This window comes from Haemaphysalis longicornis, unplaced genomic scaffold (genome assembly GCF_048455015.1).
Source record: "Haemaphysalis longicornis isolate Haplotype H1 unplaced genomic scaffold, Haemaphysalis longicornis Haplotype H1 scaffold_2, whole genome shotgun sequence".
NCBI lineage: Eukaryota > Metazoa > Arthropoda > Arachnida > Ixodida > Ixodidae > Haemaphysalis > Haemaphysalis longicornis.
In genome coordinates, this window is record NW_027526295.1 from 257,006,640 (window position 1) to 257,022,560 (window position 15,921).

The 15,921-nt window shown below is 46.3% G+C and overlaps 2 protein-coding genes across 2 annotated transcripts in view; one reads left to right on the plus strand and one right to left on the minus strand.

Annotated features, from left to right (window-relative positions):
* Nucleotides 1–15,921, minus strand: part of LOC144170465 (unconventional myosin-Ie-like) — a 324,760-nt gene that overhangs the window by 115,686 nt on the left and 193,153 nt on the right. The window lies entirely within an intron of this gene.
* Nucleotides 4,593–15,921, plus strand: part of LOC144170955 (uncharacterized) — a 113,862-nt gene continuing 102,533 nt past the window's right edge. The window contains exon 1 of the mRNA XM_077700947.1: nucleotides 4,593–4,886. The gene's annotated coding sequence lies outside the window, so the exon portion shown is untranslated. The remainder of the gene's footprint in view (nucleotides 4,887–15,921) is intronic.

Genomic DNA, 15,921 nt, shown 5'->3' on the forward strand with positions numbered 1-15,921 from the left:
CGAAGGCAAGATAACCGTTAGTCATTAAGGGTAACAGAGTGGATCCCTAGAGAAGGTAAGCACGGCAGGGGGCGGCCGAAAGTTAGATTGACAGATGAGATCAAGAATTTCGCGGGGATAAATTGGTCGCAGTTAGCACATGACCGGGGTAATTGGAGATTAATTGGAGAGGTCTTTGCCATGCAGTCTGCGTAAATAGGCTGGTGATGATGATGATGAACAGTAAGGTAGATTGAGCGCGAGAAGCGTGCGACATTCCGAATTAACTGTGCCAATTCTTTGTTATTTTCTCCTACGCACTAATTCAAAACCGGCCGTTCGCGAGCTTTGGGACGCGCCTAATAGAACGTTCACTGACGCTTTGCCGGATCTTACGGGCCAGTGCTGTCACCCAGAATTTATGGAGAAAAAAGGATATACGTCTGCTTCACCGTGGAGTCAGAACTCGGCCAAAATCATTCGCCCGTTCCCCCGGGTGGCGGGCAAACATAGAAAGATGGGAGGCGATATCCGGGAACAGGGTTCTATATTCATCGCTTCGTTCTCGCCTTATGGGGTCCACTTTATGCCGACCGGCCGGGAAATCTGGGCACGGGATGCCTGCGAGCGCCCCGTGGGACGGCGGGAGTAGAGTGTGCACACACAAGTCCCCGATCGGAGAGCAGGACGCTTCCCCTCTATGCACACGTGCACTCAGGCGGTGCCTGTCCGTGGAGTTGAAGCACGCGGATCGCGAGTGAACAACGTTTCAACCGTGGTATTTGCTTGGGAAGCTGGTCCCGCCCAGGTCTTCCAGACGTAAATGAAAGAAAAAAAAAAACCGGTCATAACCAACATTTAGCGGATCCATTGAATCAGATTCCCCGTCTACATCAGGATATACTCTAGGTTGTGAGAACGAAAATTGTTTGGGCGTGATCAAAAGTTATCGGGCAAATTTTGATAATATAGTTTGCTGTAAATAGGAAGGGGTTTTGGTATTTTGCCGCAGGTAATAACATTGCGTATTAAATACTGTGTGTTGGTGATAAAAAAATTTCCAGGGTGTATTTATTTAGATTGGTGAGCGGTTTCCTGAAATGTGGGGCATTTTTGACGTTCGAGTTCCAATAAAAGCGAGAACATAAACATAGCTGTGTGTCAAACGATGACACCAATAAAACAAACAAACAAACATACAAACAGACAGGCAAACAAGAATCAAATAAAAATGTAAAAATGAAGCTGATATATATTTTAAACAAACAAACAATCAAACAAACAGACAAACGAGAATCGCATAAAAATAAAGTTGATATATATTTTGAGTGTGATAAAATCTGTAGCTTTTCTTGCACGGCCTACGGTCGAACCAGAGGCGCTTGAGTTCTTATGGCTAGGGGGCCTTTGTTTTCTAATCTTCAGGGCAGGAAATTTAATCTACGTTACATTTAAACTATAGCTTTCGCTTTCCCTGTTATAAAGAAGAGACCTCCGATAACATCAACAAGGGTGCAGACCTATATACAAACGGCGCAATCAACTGAACCAAAGCGAAATTCTTTCTGAGAAATTTACCCGCCAGAACGAAAATAACTTGCATGTAACACTGTGGATGCATAAAATTACTCATTCTCGACTTCAAAGTGTTTTAAGTCTGGCTTAAAACCGAAAAATTCGCGTTTAAAGTCGCGCATAAAATGCCCACGTCTGCTGTTACCAGCCTCGTTGGGTGTCTTTTCATCTGAAGGCGAAATGCAAAAACGCCTACCAAGTACGAGCTGCCTGAATCAATCCAAAATATATCGACGACGTCCGGCTTCTGAAGAGTATTTCTGCTGCGTGACCGCAGAATAGCTGTGTGGGTAGCGTCGACTCAGTACAACACTAATTTGGTTTGACCTCACCTTTTTAGAAGAACCCGAAAACTGTAACCCCAAAAGCAACTATAGAAAAAAAAAAGGTACGCAACAGGAGAATGAACAATATCCCGGTTGAACTTATTTCGGCAAAGAAGCAACAGTGACCTATTCAAGGGCAACGCGGAAGGCAGCTAGAAGCAGAGATAAAAGAGAGAGAAGGCGAGAAGAAAGGGTCGATCGACTTCCCACGTCAGCGAGCCATTCACTCAAATCGGGCCTAATGAACAACGCGGCGCACGCACGCCGGCCAAAGGCGCCGTTGGTTCTTGGTCGTAATTTTAGGAGGGGTTCGTCAGCGCCTACGGAGCAGCGGGAACTCAGGGAGAAGGGCCAGCTGAATAAGTTACCGCAGTTGGGTACCTTTCTTTCAAATACCTCACATACTGAAATAAAAACAAGCTGATCACTAGGGCTTTATATGCTTTACCCTATACTTGAGCATCCTCTGGCCGGCCTCTGCCGCACAAAATAGGAAACAAGAAGTTTCGTTAGGCTGCTTGGCTGCTAGCAGGAGCGTGAAATCAGCGGACTGGCCAGAATTTGTAAATGTCAAAAAACTAGCGCCGATGGTGTTTGCCTATTGTGCTTCGTGCAGAACGGGACCTATGAACAACGGATTGTTTGTGTAAGTAGTTTCAATGTTTGAACACCTCGTTAACGTAATTGTCAGAACCTTAGTTCTGCTAACACAAGTGTTTGCCGTGCCAAGTATGTAATGCGGAGAACGGAAAACATGTGCATACCTGCCAGGTTTGCTGGGATGGCATTAGGGAGATCTTACCGGGGGGGGGGGGGGGGGGGGGGGTAGTAGGAACAACAGAATGGGTAACTTTCCACACATTTTTTTAGTTACTTACAAGATAGCAGGAAATGAACTGTTTCTTTGCCCAAACTACTAACAAGCTACACCACTTAAATGTTCGACGTTGCTAACGCCGCCCTTTTCAGAAAGACCTGGAAATAGTACTGCAAGCGCAATACAAAACAGCAGGAACTGAACTGTTTTGTTGTTTCGTCTAAACTAACAACAAGCTACACCACTGGAGACTTGCTAAATCTTCAGAATGGCCGTGCTCGTGCGTAAATGAAAGTGGCGGCGGCGCTGCGTTTCTATAAACAGTAAACTAACAATGGGACGAACAGGTTCACCGTCTGCACATGGCCGACTACGCTTTTTAAGCACTTAACTGATAATGAGGCAAACTGGTATCGGGTTGGATTGTCAGGTATACCTCCGACGCGTTGTGGCCATACTGGGAAAAGGATTAAGCCGAAGACGGCTGCGTTTTCGGGAGATTTTTGTTTCCGTCGTACAATCGTACAAAACCATGAAAATTCGGGAGTCTCCCGGAAAATTCGGGAAACCTGGCAGGTATGAAGCGACTAGTAGCTGGGGAAGACAACGCCATGCAGGGAGGAAATAAGAATGTTGGGGAAAAATTAGATTCGGGCACCGGAAGACAAGAGCGGTTCAATGTCTGTGGGAGAGGCCTTTGCCCTGACGAAGGCATAAATTATATAGCTGACGATGAGGATTATGATGTCGAAGTAATTTTAGTGGATAGCGTCTGTAAATGTAGCACGAATGGCTGCAAGTAACGCGCAATACTTAAGCTTTATAATTAAATAATTTATGCCCCCATAAAAACCATGGTCTTTAGTTCATACTGATGCAGCGGCCAAATATGGTCACACTGAACCAGACAGAAACAAACAACAGAAAAAAACAAGAGAAACATAGACTTAGCCCACACAGAAACAAACAACGCTCTGAGCAAATGCTTTTGGCAATGCATTTGTTCAAGCCATCGGCGGTATGCTGCGTGGCGCTTGCATGGTCGTTTCCAGAGGGACAAAACAAGCCAGTCTACAAAGGTCCTGGCACAGTGCCCAGAAGTCGACTGCATTCTGCTACGAAAGAAGGGGTTTACAGCCTATACGACTGTCCCGTCGCTGTTGTGTCGTAAATCAAGTAGCCTTGCTGAGGTTCGCCTCCTGATTGCAGACTCAGCAGGGATCTTATTGACGCGGACCTGAAGGAAGTCCCTCCCGCTTACGAGCTCTTGTACGCTAACCACGTCACGACTCTTGCGGCTTCGATAATCTTGATGACACAGCCGACAATTATGGTGATTTGCAAGTAGAGACAGTTCGTAGTGTTGAATATAACCACTGGAATGAAAAAAAAAAGTTTCTACTTCATTGAATTATCGGTGTTTCCCTTGGTTGTTCCCTGTCTTAAGCTTGGGGAACTTATTGATACAAAATCGACCTGTTTTGAAGGGAGCCGGACGACATGTGTTAAGTCCTCTGCGTATATACGTACCGAGTCTCGTCTTTCTTTTTGTGTCTTTAACGTAAATAACACGATCACAAAGCCCGGTTGGGCACTTCACACTACATAAAACAAAACACGGCCCCGTGATTCCTGAGTGTTGGCCTCTGTTTGTTCACGCTCATACGCCACTCGTTCTCTCCACTCCGACGCCGCATCCGTGATCGGGAAAAACTAAGCCAATGAGCAAATCAAATGACCTGCGATTCGAGGCCAGCGAAGCCCCAAAAGGTCTCGCCGCTCTTTCCCCAGCGGCGCTTCCGGAAGATGGCGCTACGATGCTTCGGGGCTCTCCGTCTTCGCTTCTCCCGGCCCTCCGCCCTTCCCCATCCTCCGCGCGCCCTCTTCCCCCTCCCCTCTTTCCCCTCGCGATCGGGGGGCCCAGGCGCGGAACGCACGGCGGAGGCGGCCAGTTTCAGGCCGCGGGAGCCCGTGCTGCGAACGCTGGGCTCCGACCGCGGTTGCCCCCAAACCACGTCAGCATTGGTGCGCGCAGTCCGGTCGCACGCACGGCAACTTCTCTCTCATTTATTTGGCGAAAGTGCGGGGAAGAAACCGGGCGAACACTTCCACTACTACCCTTTTGTGTCACCTCCGACGTCAACTCTTGGCTCGGACAACCCGGAACTGACACCAACAGCAGCAGGCAGGTAACGGAAAGAGATACGCAATCCTCCCCCGCGCCCACGAAACCTGCACATCTTAGACGTTCGCCCGCCTCTCTTCTCGAGCCCTTTGACAACCTGCCTGGAATGTTCAGCGCCTCCCCCTCCATCGTCTCCTAAGCTCCCGCGCGAAAGCGACACGCGCTGGTGGACCGCTTGATCGTTTGAAAAACGTCCCGTTCCGTTCTACCTTAGTGTGTATGCACGTTATTCCAGTAGCTTTGAGCTGTCAGTATCCTTTATCGTTAGTTGCCTCTTTCCGCACAAGTGCCCTCACGTCGAGAGAAAAAAGAAAAACGACTGGAAAGAGGGAATCAACACCGAGGTTTGACAGCACTTGGCACGGGACACTGCAGCCAGTCTGTGAGGGGAGCCTAATAAAGTTGCGCCCAGCTTGATCGAGCGCGGGAGTAATGATGATTGATGCGTTAAAAACTTTCTTGTCCGGGCCCAGTTCCACCCATTTTGTTTTATTTTTCTTCCGGTACCCTCTGTTTCGTGACGATTTGAAATTGAGTGACCCGCGCGCGGAACGCAGTTCGCCGACGTGATGCTTCGGTGTTCCGAAATTGGATTAGTGTGTTACAAGTGAACCGTTCGAGAGCTCGTGCAAATTTGCAGAGAAAAGCGGTGTAAAGAAACAAAAGTTCGATGATGCGTTCAAGTATTTGTATTTTGTTGGTCTGCAGAAACAACGTTGTGACAACGGCAAGAACTGCTTATTCTGGAGCGAATTAAAGTTATTTCTTTTTCGTTCATGCGGAAAGTTGAAGTTAAACGCAATTACAAGGACGTAAAAATCGCGAGGACCTTCTTTTTTAGAAAGAAGGCGGTACATTAAGACATGCCGAGGAGATAACAGAAACTCGCTGGAGGCATGAATTCCTTTGCGATGTTGCTTTTACTACTTCGTTTGTAGTCCTGGAAAATACACATACCTTTGGAACACCAATTTTAACGTACAGTTTGACAAACGATGTGTAAGGTGGGAGGCATTGCTAGAAACTGCTAGAAGAGCTAGGGTTACCTAAACTTGTTGGAAAAGCCTCTCCGAGTACCAGGAAGGTATAATACAAAGCGTACAAGACAGTACCCAATTGTTTGGCGCGAAACACGCATTATATGAGAGACCTAGTAGACGCCCCAATTTGCTGAAGGAAGACCACGCATTCGATCGCAAAAAAATGCTGTAAATATACGTCTTCTAAAAATTTCAGTGAATCACCGCTAAAACATAGTACGTAGAGTCTCTTTAACCATTAGGCCTTCTGCGCTGGCCAGCGAGGTACAGGTGCCGTCATAAGTAAACGGAACGAGGATTTGTGGATATCACAAAATATTTGTCCTACTAGATTTATGACAGCCATTACCGGTTTACAGGACGCTTTTTTCTATTAGAGAGGACTCCTTTAAAAGCACATCAACGGAGCCAGGCAGCTTCAGAAAGTACAAATTCCTGTAAGTTTACGAGGCCGTGTTCGAATTACTTTTGACGGCACCTGTACATACTGATGAAAAAATAGAGAATCTGTGTGGAGTGTCCTACAGCCATATGTTATTTTTAATGAGCTATACTCCCTACGCAAAATTAAAGGGCTGGCTCATGCTCTGCAGGGCGGTTACTTGCCCGTATACATGGTTCGAATCCATTGCTGAATCCTCCGACGATAACACCAATGACAGAGCTGACAATGCTCCGAACTTATCAGTCAATTCCTGATTAGTAACGCTGTGAAAAGCGTTGTGTTTTCTTGTCACCCTGCTTCCATGTATTTTGTCATATCTTACTAAGGAATGCACGTTTCCCGTGCCGCAAGGTCTGCTAAAATACGCCGAGAGTAATTTGTTGTCTTGAGTATTGTTTTTACAAACAACTTTTTACTGAAAATGCGATAGGTGGAACGTGCTTCGGGTATTGTTTGTGGTCGGGTATTGTTTGTGTTTTGTGATCGGAAAGACATCGAACCCGTGTTGTGTTGTGCGTCCTCGCTTCGCGTACGTGCGAGAGTGCGAGACACAGTGCGGCGGTTGCTGCTTCTCAGGAATCTCTGTGGACAACTTTTTCGTCTCTCGGGCCAATTCTCACTCAGCGTTTGTTATATGCATGTGTGCATTCACACGTACAGTATTTTTTAACGTTACCTTTTGTATTTAATACTCGTATTTTTTTTTTCAAGTAACAAGCCCAGCAGTCTGCACGGCTAAATTCATCGGTGCCATCAAATACCTCCAACTTCTCATTTTTTTCCTTCTCATAGCCTCTTTGATTTCTGGCTTTTTTCCCCTGTTGCATTAGACATGTTTCGAAAAAAAAAAACAGTCGCTTTTCGATTATGTTCCTATAGTTACTGAAGGTTTTCACGCCACAGATGAACAAATACGGAGGATATAGTGCGATAAGGGCACGACGCTAATGTACGTAGTTTAACCCCCCCCCCCCCCCCCCTCCACAACCAACATGTGAGAACCGGCGTAATGGATACGATTGTATACGTAACATGTGGTTCTTCGCGTGCATCTAATGTTGCACACACGCAACAGCGCACTGAAATCTACATAGTTATAGAGTATAGGGTATGCGCTTGGCCGCAGTTGTAACGTTTGCTATCGTCAAGCGTCAAGCAACTGAAATTGCTTGGTGTGGTTGCAATCAATTTCTTGTTACGTCTAGGGCAATATCTTTGCTTATAATAGTAATTACACTACTTTACTTTCTCGAATCTGCAAGGAAAAGGCTCGTGGAATGTGCATTTAGCGTCAAAACCACCGTCCTGTTGTTCTGATTTTGTGTTGTGATTTGCTTGCTCGCGAGCTATTTTCATCCACTTTAATCCCACATTTATGATACAATATATCTTCACTGAACGGCCTTTTTCTTGTCAAATACGCACCGATAAAATGTCTATTCACAAAACATACGTCACAATCTTTGAGCCCCGCGAAGATTTTCCACACAGGTGCCTGAGCGCATTACAGATTAACTCGCGTATACTTGAACAGAAGAGGGGCGATTCCAGTTGCCTTCATTTCGCATCAATACCCGCATGCTTTGTTGCGCAAGCTGAACTGTACCTGGTGAAATGCGATGGTTGGGTTGTTACTAGAAACTTAAGTGTGGTATCTCGGGTACCGCATGAGCCCGCGAAGGCAACAGGACATTCCAAAGAGCGAATTAAGAGCTTATTTGAGCAATGATATCTGCGTAACTATTACTTATGTTGCGACACACAAAGCTTTCGTAACAAACGATTGTTAAACCCATATTTACGTATGATTCAATTATTGGAATTATATTTATATACCATAAAGGATGTGTCGACTGTCTATACGGTTTATTTATGCATCCGCGTGATTGTTGGGCCTCCCTGACCACACACACACACAAAAAAAAAAACCGTCCGACACAGAGCCATGTAACTCTTATAACGAACCCGGCGTAATTGTCTGAAATATGAGGATAAGGCCATTCAAATGAAAGTCCGTTGTACAGATTAATACCCCAGATGCCACGCATGGGCTGGTCAAAAACCACTACTGAATTTTACTTTAAACTGGTACCCAGAAACCCATAACTAAATTTACCATTAAAAATTTTCATCATGCAATTTTGTCAGAATATGTTTGGTGATGCTTTTCGACGTTTTCTACAGATGATATACAGGAAACACTCGTTATAACAAAGGCATCGTGCCACAAAACCGGTTTCGTTAAAGCGATACTTCGTTAAACGTGGAGATGACTAGCTCGCAATGCCATGCAGTACAGACTAGCGTCACTAAATAAGCACAACTTTAAGACCGACAACGGAAGTTGCCCCTGCGCCTCATCACCGACGCCGGCTGTTCCTCCCCGTGGCGCCAACAGTGCGTTACTTGCAGTGTTTTAAATGTGACAGAGGCCGTTTCCGGGACTTTTCCGGCTTAATCCGGCTTAATACGCTTAATACATTAAAAAATATTGACTTGTTAGGAAAGATCCAAAGGAGAGCCAGTCAGTTTGTTTATTCAAAATTTCATCGCACAGATTCGGTTTCCGAGCTCGTGCGTAACAACGGAGTACCCACCTTGCAGTCCAGAAGACAGTTTCCCCGCCTTAAAATTATTGTATTTAGTTTATCACCGCAAACTTGCGTTGGACTGGAGTCCCTTCTTGAAACCCCTTGCTACTCGCCGTACTCGTCATTCCCATTCTCTGTCCTTAACCCCAACGTTCGCTTCTACCAATCTGTCTCAATTTTATTCTTTCCCCCTCACAATTAATGATTGAAAAAAAAACACCCGAAAATTGTCTAAACTCTCTTGGTTCATTAGAAGGAAATGTTTAGTTGTGCCTGTGTAGTTGTGCCAAGCGTACACTGTTTCATACTTATTTTCTTGTTTCTGTTTTTTGCTGTTTACAGTTTGTATTATCGTATGGTTGATATTGTTACCACATTGTGCACCTCCTGCTTGGGCCTCCATGGCCTGCAGTATGTTCTTTAAATAAATAAATAAATAAATAAATAAATAAATAAATAAATAAATAAATAAATAAATAAATAAATAAATAAATAAATAAATAAATAAATAAATAAATAAATAAATAAATAAATAAATAAATAAATAAATAAATAAATAAATAAATAAATAAATAAATAAACAAACAAACAAACAAACAAATAAATAAATAAATAAATAATCACTGCAGCGACGGCAAGCAAACTACGTGAGAAAAAGCAGAGATCTCAAGCAGTAAGCGCAATATTGTTTAAAAACGCGCGCACGTTGACATTCGGGTTCGTCGCTTCGGCGGATTGGTACACCAGATGATTTCTTGCCCTTCTAACTTGTAGCAGAATATAATTTCTAGTACAGTTAGTGTCCATTGCCGAAATCTGTAATGTGACCATCCCCATATTCATACTTAAAACTCATTGATTGTTTTATTGTGGGGTTAGACGCGCCAGAGCTAAACCTGGGCTTGAGGGGCACTGTAGTGGAGGGCTCCGGATTAATTTTGGCCACCAAGGGATCTTTGATGTGCACCGAAATAACTGCGGCGGGTCATACTTAAAGCCAACCTGTGGTATATAAAGTACCCAACAGAGTTGGCGTTTTAATTTCCAAATCTCAAAATGCAGTCAGAATTCGTGTCTGGGCCTTCATTCAAGTTTGTAACGCGTCCCTTTCCACCATAACTGAGAAATGCGATTTGTTACTCATTGTGTGTCAGGCAGGCATCCTGGGTGGAGAAACAAAACACGTCAACTCTGTCGCCCTTATGCATGTGCATGCCATCTGAAACAATCTTCCCAGAAGCTGGGAACACGCGTTCGGCTAGTGCCGATGTTGCTGCAACGCACAAGCACTTAATAGTTAGTCTTATATAATATCGATAGTTTGCGCAATAGAAATAAGCCGATCCCAGAATTTGTCCGATGTGGAACTGCCACTCAGTCGAAGAGATCTGCATTGCCAAGCCTAGTGTTTCTACCTCAATCGCTTAGTTTATGTAATGGAGTTCGTGACCTTAGACGCAAAGGGGAATATGGTGGAGTAGGGGCCGGGTTGGAAGTCTGTCATTGGCGATCAATCTAGCCTCCCACAAAAGCGTCTTTGTTGGACGCGTGAATAATTAGAGAGGCAAGTGGGAACACTCCGAAGCTTTGCTTTGCGGGAAGCCAGGGCAGACAGGATACATCGCCGCCGTTGAGAGGCGACGTTCGCGCTGCGGCGGGTACTACAGCTCTGCACAATGCCGCGGGCACTTAGACGAAAGCTCTTGTTAGCGGTAACGTATAGGGTCACAAATTATACCGATGACATACGACCTTACGCTGGCAAGTTTCTAGCCACAACATACCATCTGCTCCTTTTTATTCGTTCAGTCCTGCAGTGTTACGCCTCCACGCTCCTGTGCAATAAATGGGAGAACCATTTATTGCACAGAACTTTTTTTCTTGCAGCTGATAGTATTATAATGTCCGTAATTTCTATTAAAGCGGAGATTTATTCGACTGGGCGAAAGGAAAATCGGGAGGTTCCTTGTGGCGATAAACTTATACGCCCAACCCCACGCGCATGCGCAAAAAAAAAAAAAAAAAAAAAAAAAAAAACAGGTTCGAGTTACACGTAAGGGGAGAGAGATTGGATGGGTTTATAGATGACGTAGCCGCACCCTCGCATCTTCCGGCCCTGGTAAGCAAAAACGGCGCATCGGAGGGAGCGAAAGAGGGTCTCTCTCGCAGCAAAGCGCGCACGCAGCGAGCTTCTACGCGAAACACAGCTCAAACGACAACAGCGGGCAGGGACGGCGGCGCTGCGGGCGGAGCAGCGTCAATGTGGCAATGGCAAACACTGGCCGCACGTTACTGCTTCGCTGGTCAACCATCTGCACGGAGAGCGTGGGCGCAGCCCTTTGGCGCCCGTTTGTGGGCTGAGGGGCGTTGCCCTCGGTGTCATCGTGCGAACGATGGCAAGCCCGAAGAGTGAAAGAAAGCAGGGGAGGAGACTGTCGAGAAATCGGAAGGGCAGGGCGGTTTGCCGTGGCGGCGCGGGACGCATCTCCGAAAGTGTGCCGGGAGGAGGGGGCAGTATGCTGTGCCCGCACGAGACGCTCGACGGCGCGACGCCTGGCGAAAACGTGAGGGGGGCGTGCGTGTGACGATGATGTGCGTTCGCTTCCTGAGACTCAGTTCACGGACCCTTCCTCAGACGCACTTCGCGCTGCCGACGCAGAGACTCACCATAGCTATCGTCGGGAGAACAAGCGAGTGAGTGCTGCCTCAGCGCACTGCAGCCATCAGGAGTGAGTGCTGAACTGCGAGTGAGGCAACCGGTCATGCGCTTTGCCAGCCGCTGCAGCTAAACGAGCTGCCAGAGCGGGGCTCCGCACTTCCGACGCCAGAGCCTCGAGTGAGGTTTGAAGAACGAGCGAGGAAACCGACGCATGTGCTTCGCCAGCCACTGCAAATACAAGTTTTCTGTAACCACACAAGTATGGACGTCTGAAATTATTTGCCTCAACACATTTTGCAAAGTCTAAGCAGCTAAACAGCTGCGCCCAAATATCGCATTAAGGAGTATCGTAATCGCCAGCCACATTTTTATATTATCGCTGTCGCATAATCTTTATAAACATAATCTTCACAAACAACTGACCAGCACGCGGCGGAAAGGGCAAGCTAAACTTGAACGTTTCGCTTACTTTACCACAGACTAACTCAAACTTTCGTGAATTAGACCCCAGGATTCACCGACCCGAAGAAAAAAAAAACTTTTCTTAGACCGAGGCTGTTCAAAAAACATGCACACCTATACTTTTTTTTTACTTTATGTTATAGCGGCTGCATTCTCGCTAGTGAATATTCAAGGCCCCCTTGAGAGACGGCTCACTGGTACGACAATGAGAACGCCGGACGAGGGCGCTTTATGGCCCCAGGTAACTAGCTTCCAAGTACTGCGCGCAGACGTAAACCTGAAATTCAAAAGTTACCACAAACGCAGGCCAAAAGCCGGACAGAGACGCCTCTCGTTTATGGCCGCATTTCAGCGCGAAATGCACTGCGCAGACAAAAGGTCGTTACGCAGGTAGAGTGGTCTGGCGCCCCCGAGCTCTGGCCATTACAAACGGGACGCGCGGAGGAGAATTTTCTGAGAACGGGCGCTCCCTGCTGCCGAAAATGTAAACTACGCTTCGGAACACGCACGTGGATGAAACATAGAGCCGTGCACCTGGCGCGGCATTTGTCCACTATTTTTTTGGGGCTTACGGCAAAAGAAAACAAACGAAAAGCTAAACCTGCAATTAGAAAGTGAGAACCAACGCGGTGATTACTGTTTTATGTCTGTTTCACTCTCTCCTTCTAGCTCAAACAGGTACCAAAGAGTAACGCGAAGTACAACAAATACGTGCACGCGATACTGATGTTTATAACAGCTCGCTTTTTGTGAACCAAATTTTGTTAACAAAGGACGCCCAGGGAGGCCATAATAACTGCAGATAAGAGTGACCTCGCACGTCATCGCACCATGTGAACTTTACTCTCAATCAGCACTTCGAAAAATGACTTTGAAATGTTAAAGTACCCTGGTGGCAACTTTATTAAAAGTCACTAAAGCAGAATGAAAAATTTTCACTATAAAACGCGCACATAATAGCAAACTAGTTGACAAGACAACGTATCGGTTGTATAAATAAGTGAATTTCCGACTTCACACAAGAAATAAGCTGCGTTCAGCCGCCAAGTATGAATTTACGTGGGCTAATATCAGACTCAGACGGAAATGGCTTTGAATTAGCAGAAAAATGAGTGCCGACCGCGCGAGGCAGATAACATCGTTCGATCGTAGCAAATATGCCAGAGGAACATCCACGGCGTCTTTCCAGCCGGCGGATAAGACAAGCGGTGTCCCTACAGAAACTACACAGAAACTCACAGAAACTACAATCTACAAAAATCGCACCCTGTCACTCAAAAAGCGATGGCGAACACGTATTACATCGTGTACTGCCAATGCAAGCCCGTGCAACTGCGCAACATCACAGCGCGTGCTCTCCGCGTGGTCATCGGGAGAGACTTTCGAAAGGTCCGTGTGGCGGATAAAGCTTGCACTACAGGCCTCCGCGGAGCAGCTCTGCCTCCGCACCGGCTGGACAAGAAAAACTAACTTTCAAGCCACGCGAGAGGCTGAAAAGCCGTTCTCGTTCTTTCCCTCCAAGTCTCACCAAGGAAGCCACGTGCGGCGATAAACAGCGTCGGCTTCGGGAAGCCTCGGTAAAACGAGAGCGCTCTCTGCAACTGCGAAGGCGATGCGCGATAGCCGGCACTAGTGGCACGTGTGATGGCAATCGCATATTCCCACGTTTTTTTGGCGGGGCGAAGAGTGCCGCCCTTAGCGCCGTTTTGAGTTCAAGCGCCCCCTCACATGTCTCATTACGAAGGCGACGACAACAGAACGGCACATTTAATAGGTCTCGCTTCCTGTCCTGTTTCCATCTTCCGATTGACGGGTAGTGTCAAGGCGAGTCAAATCGCGCGTACTAGAAAACCCCCGCCGGAAAATAATAATATCTTTAAAAAACCGGTGACTCAGCGCGGATGCAAACACTCCAGTTGGAGAGGGGATGCTTCCCGTCTCTGTGGGGCGGTCATATTGGATGAATGTCTCGCGGCGTAGGAACCTAGTTGCTGTAACTGGCACCGTGTCCCTTGAGGTTGATTTGTTCAGGCTGCCTTCAGGGGACAGACGACCCATCGACGTTCTACTTTACGTACGAAGCGTTTCTTTCGTACATCTGAGGTGAGTCACTTCACGTACTAAGCATTAACTAGCCAACGGTTTGTACTCGAGCAGACCATGCGCGTGAGGTTTTTGGGCGTCAATAACAGCGAATTCAAGCGCAGTAGGTACGAGAGACACACAGTGGAACGAACACGGCACCCCAACTACTTTTGATTTTGATTGATTGATCGACCGATAGATTGATTGATTGATTGATTGATTGATTGATTGATTGATTGATTGATTGATTGATTGATTGATTGATTGATTGATTGATTGATTGATTGATTGATTGATTGATTGATTGATTGATTGATTGATTGATTTGGGGGGTTTAATAACGCGTCGACGCTACGCAGGCGATGAGGCGCGCCCTAGTGGAGGGCTCCCGATTAATTTTGAACACCTGGGGATCTTTAACGTGCGCTGAAATCTCGAACACACGGGCGTTTTCCCTTCTCGTCTCCACCAGAAAAGCGGCCCCGACAGCCGGGAATCGAACCAGCGTCCTTGGGCTCAGCAGCACACCGCTTTAGCCACTGAGCCACCACTGCGGGTGGAACCCCAACCACGCGTGGGTAGAATAGGAAGAGAGAGATAATTATTTTGTTGAGGTAACGAGGCCAGATACCCCCCCCCCCCCAAAAAAAAAAAAAAAAGAAAGAAAAAAGTACGGGGTAGACAGGTAGGGGAAAGAGCAGTTTGGCCGATTTTCAGTATTCACACAAACTTCCCTGTTCAGGCAAAGGCTCGCTGTTCATGCGGAGTTCACAGCTCGCTCAATGTTTCACTAGCCACACAAAGTTAACTAGGGCAGATGGAGCGTGCACAGTGCACTCTACGGGAGTCGGACGGACTGCTACACCCGTTTGAAGAGACCATTCTCAATAATATACAATGCTGCATGGCGACCTTTGGCGCGCTCTGTTACATGATTACAGGCTAATTTTGACCCTGAAATATACTTTAGATGCGCACCAAACTTCATTTCAGAGTTTCCGGTATGAAAATTGGACCCACAACGTTTACAGCGGAGTTCCTTATCTCCCCCTCCCCCCGTTTTGAAAATTAACGAAAGAAATTGAAAAGGCACAACTAACGGTTCCTAAACGTCTTTGTTGCTCGTCCTTTTCCTCAGACAAAGCGCTCATTCACATTTCATCTTTCCGAGTGTATTCGTAATTTGAGGACATATGCGCTTGACCCCCTTTTTCGTCCCCGACGCGATATCCTTGAAGGAAGAATCTAACATAACGCGAACTTTTTTATTAATAAAAAAAAAAACCCAAAACCTAAGCGGTCGCGGCGACCGCTATGCGGTGTTGTTACGAGCTTCGCGATATGAATAAGCATACACAACAAACAGGGACACCTGTCTAACACGTTGTCCATGCAACCATTGCCTAGGCCCCGATAGCATGGGAAAAAAAGTTTCATGCCGTTTTCCCCGCCTGTTTCGTCGGAATTTTGATTCCCAATCCTCTACAAAGCGCAACATCAAGAAAAGGAATGCCGGCTATGGTTATCTTTACGGAGATAGCTGAAATAACATTCACTGAGTTGAAAAAAGTAAGTACTGAAAGTATGAAAAAAAAATAAAAATAAAAACGCTCCGCTAAGTGTGAACAAGTAAAAGCTAGAAATGAATAAGTAGCAGAACAGTGTGTGTTTGATGCTAATCGCTGCGCTGAGTTCTACGAGAAATGGCCCATGAAATTCAGCCCATCACCTGCACGGGACTCGGGAATGAAAACGGC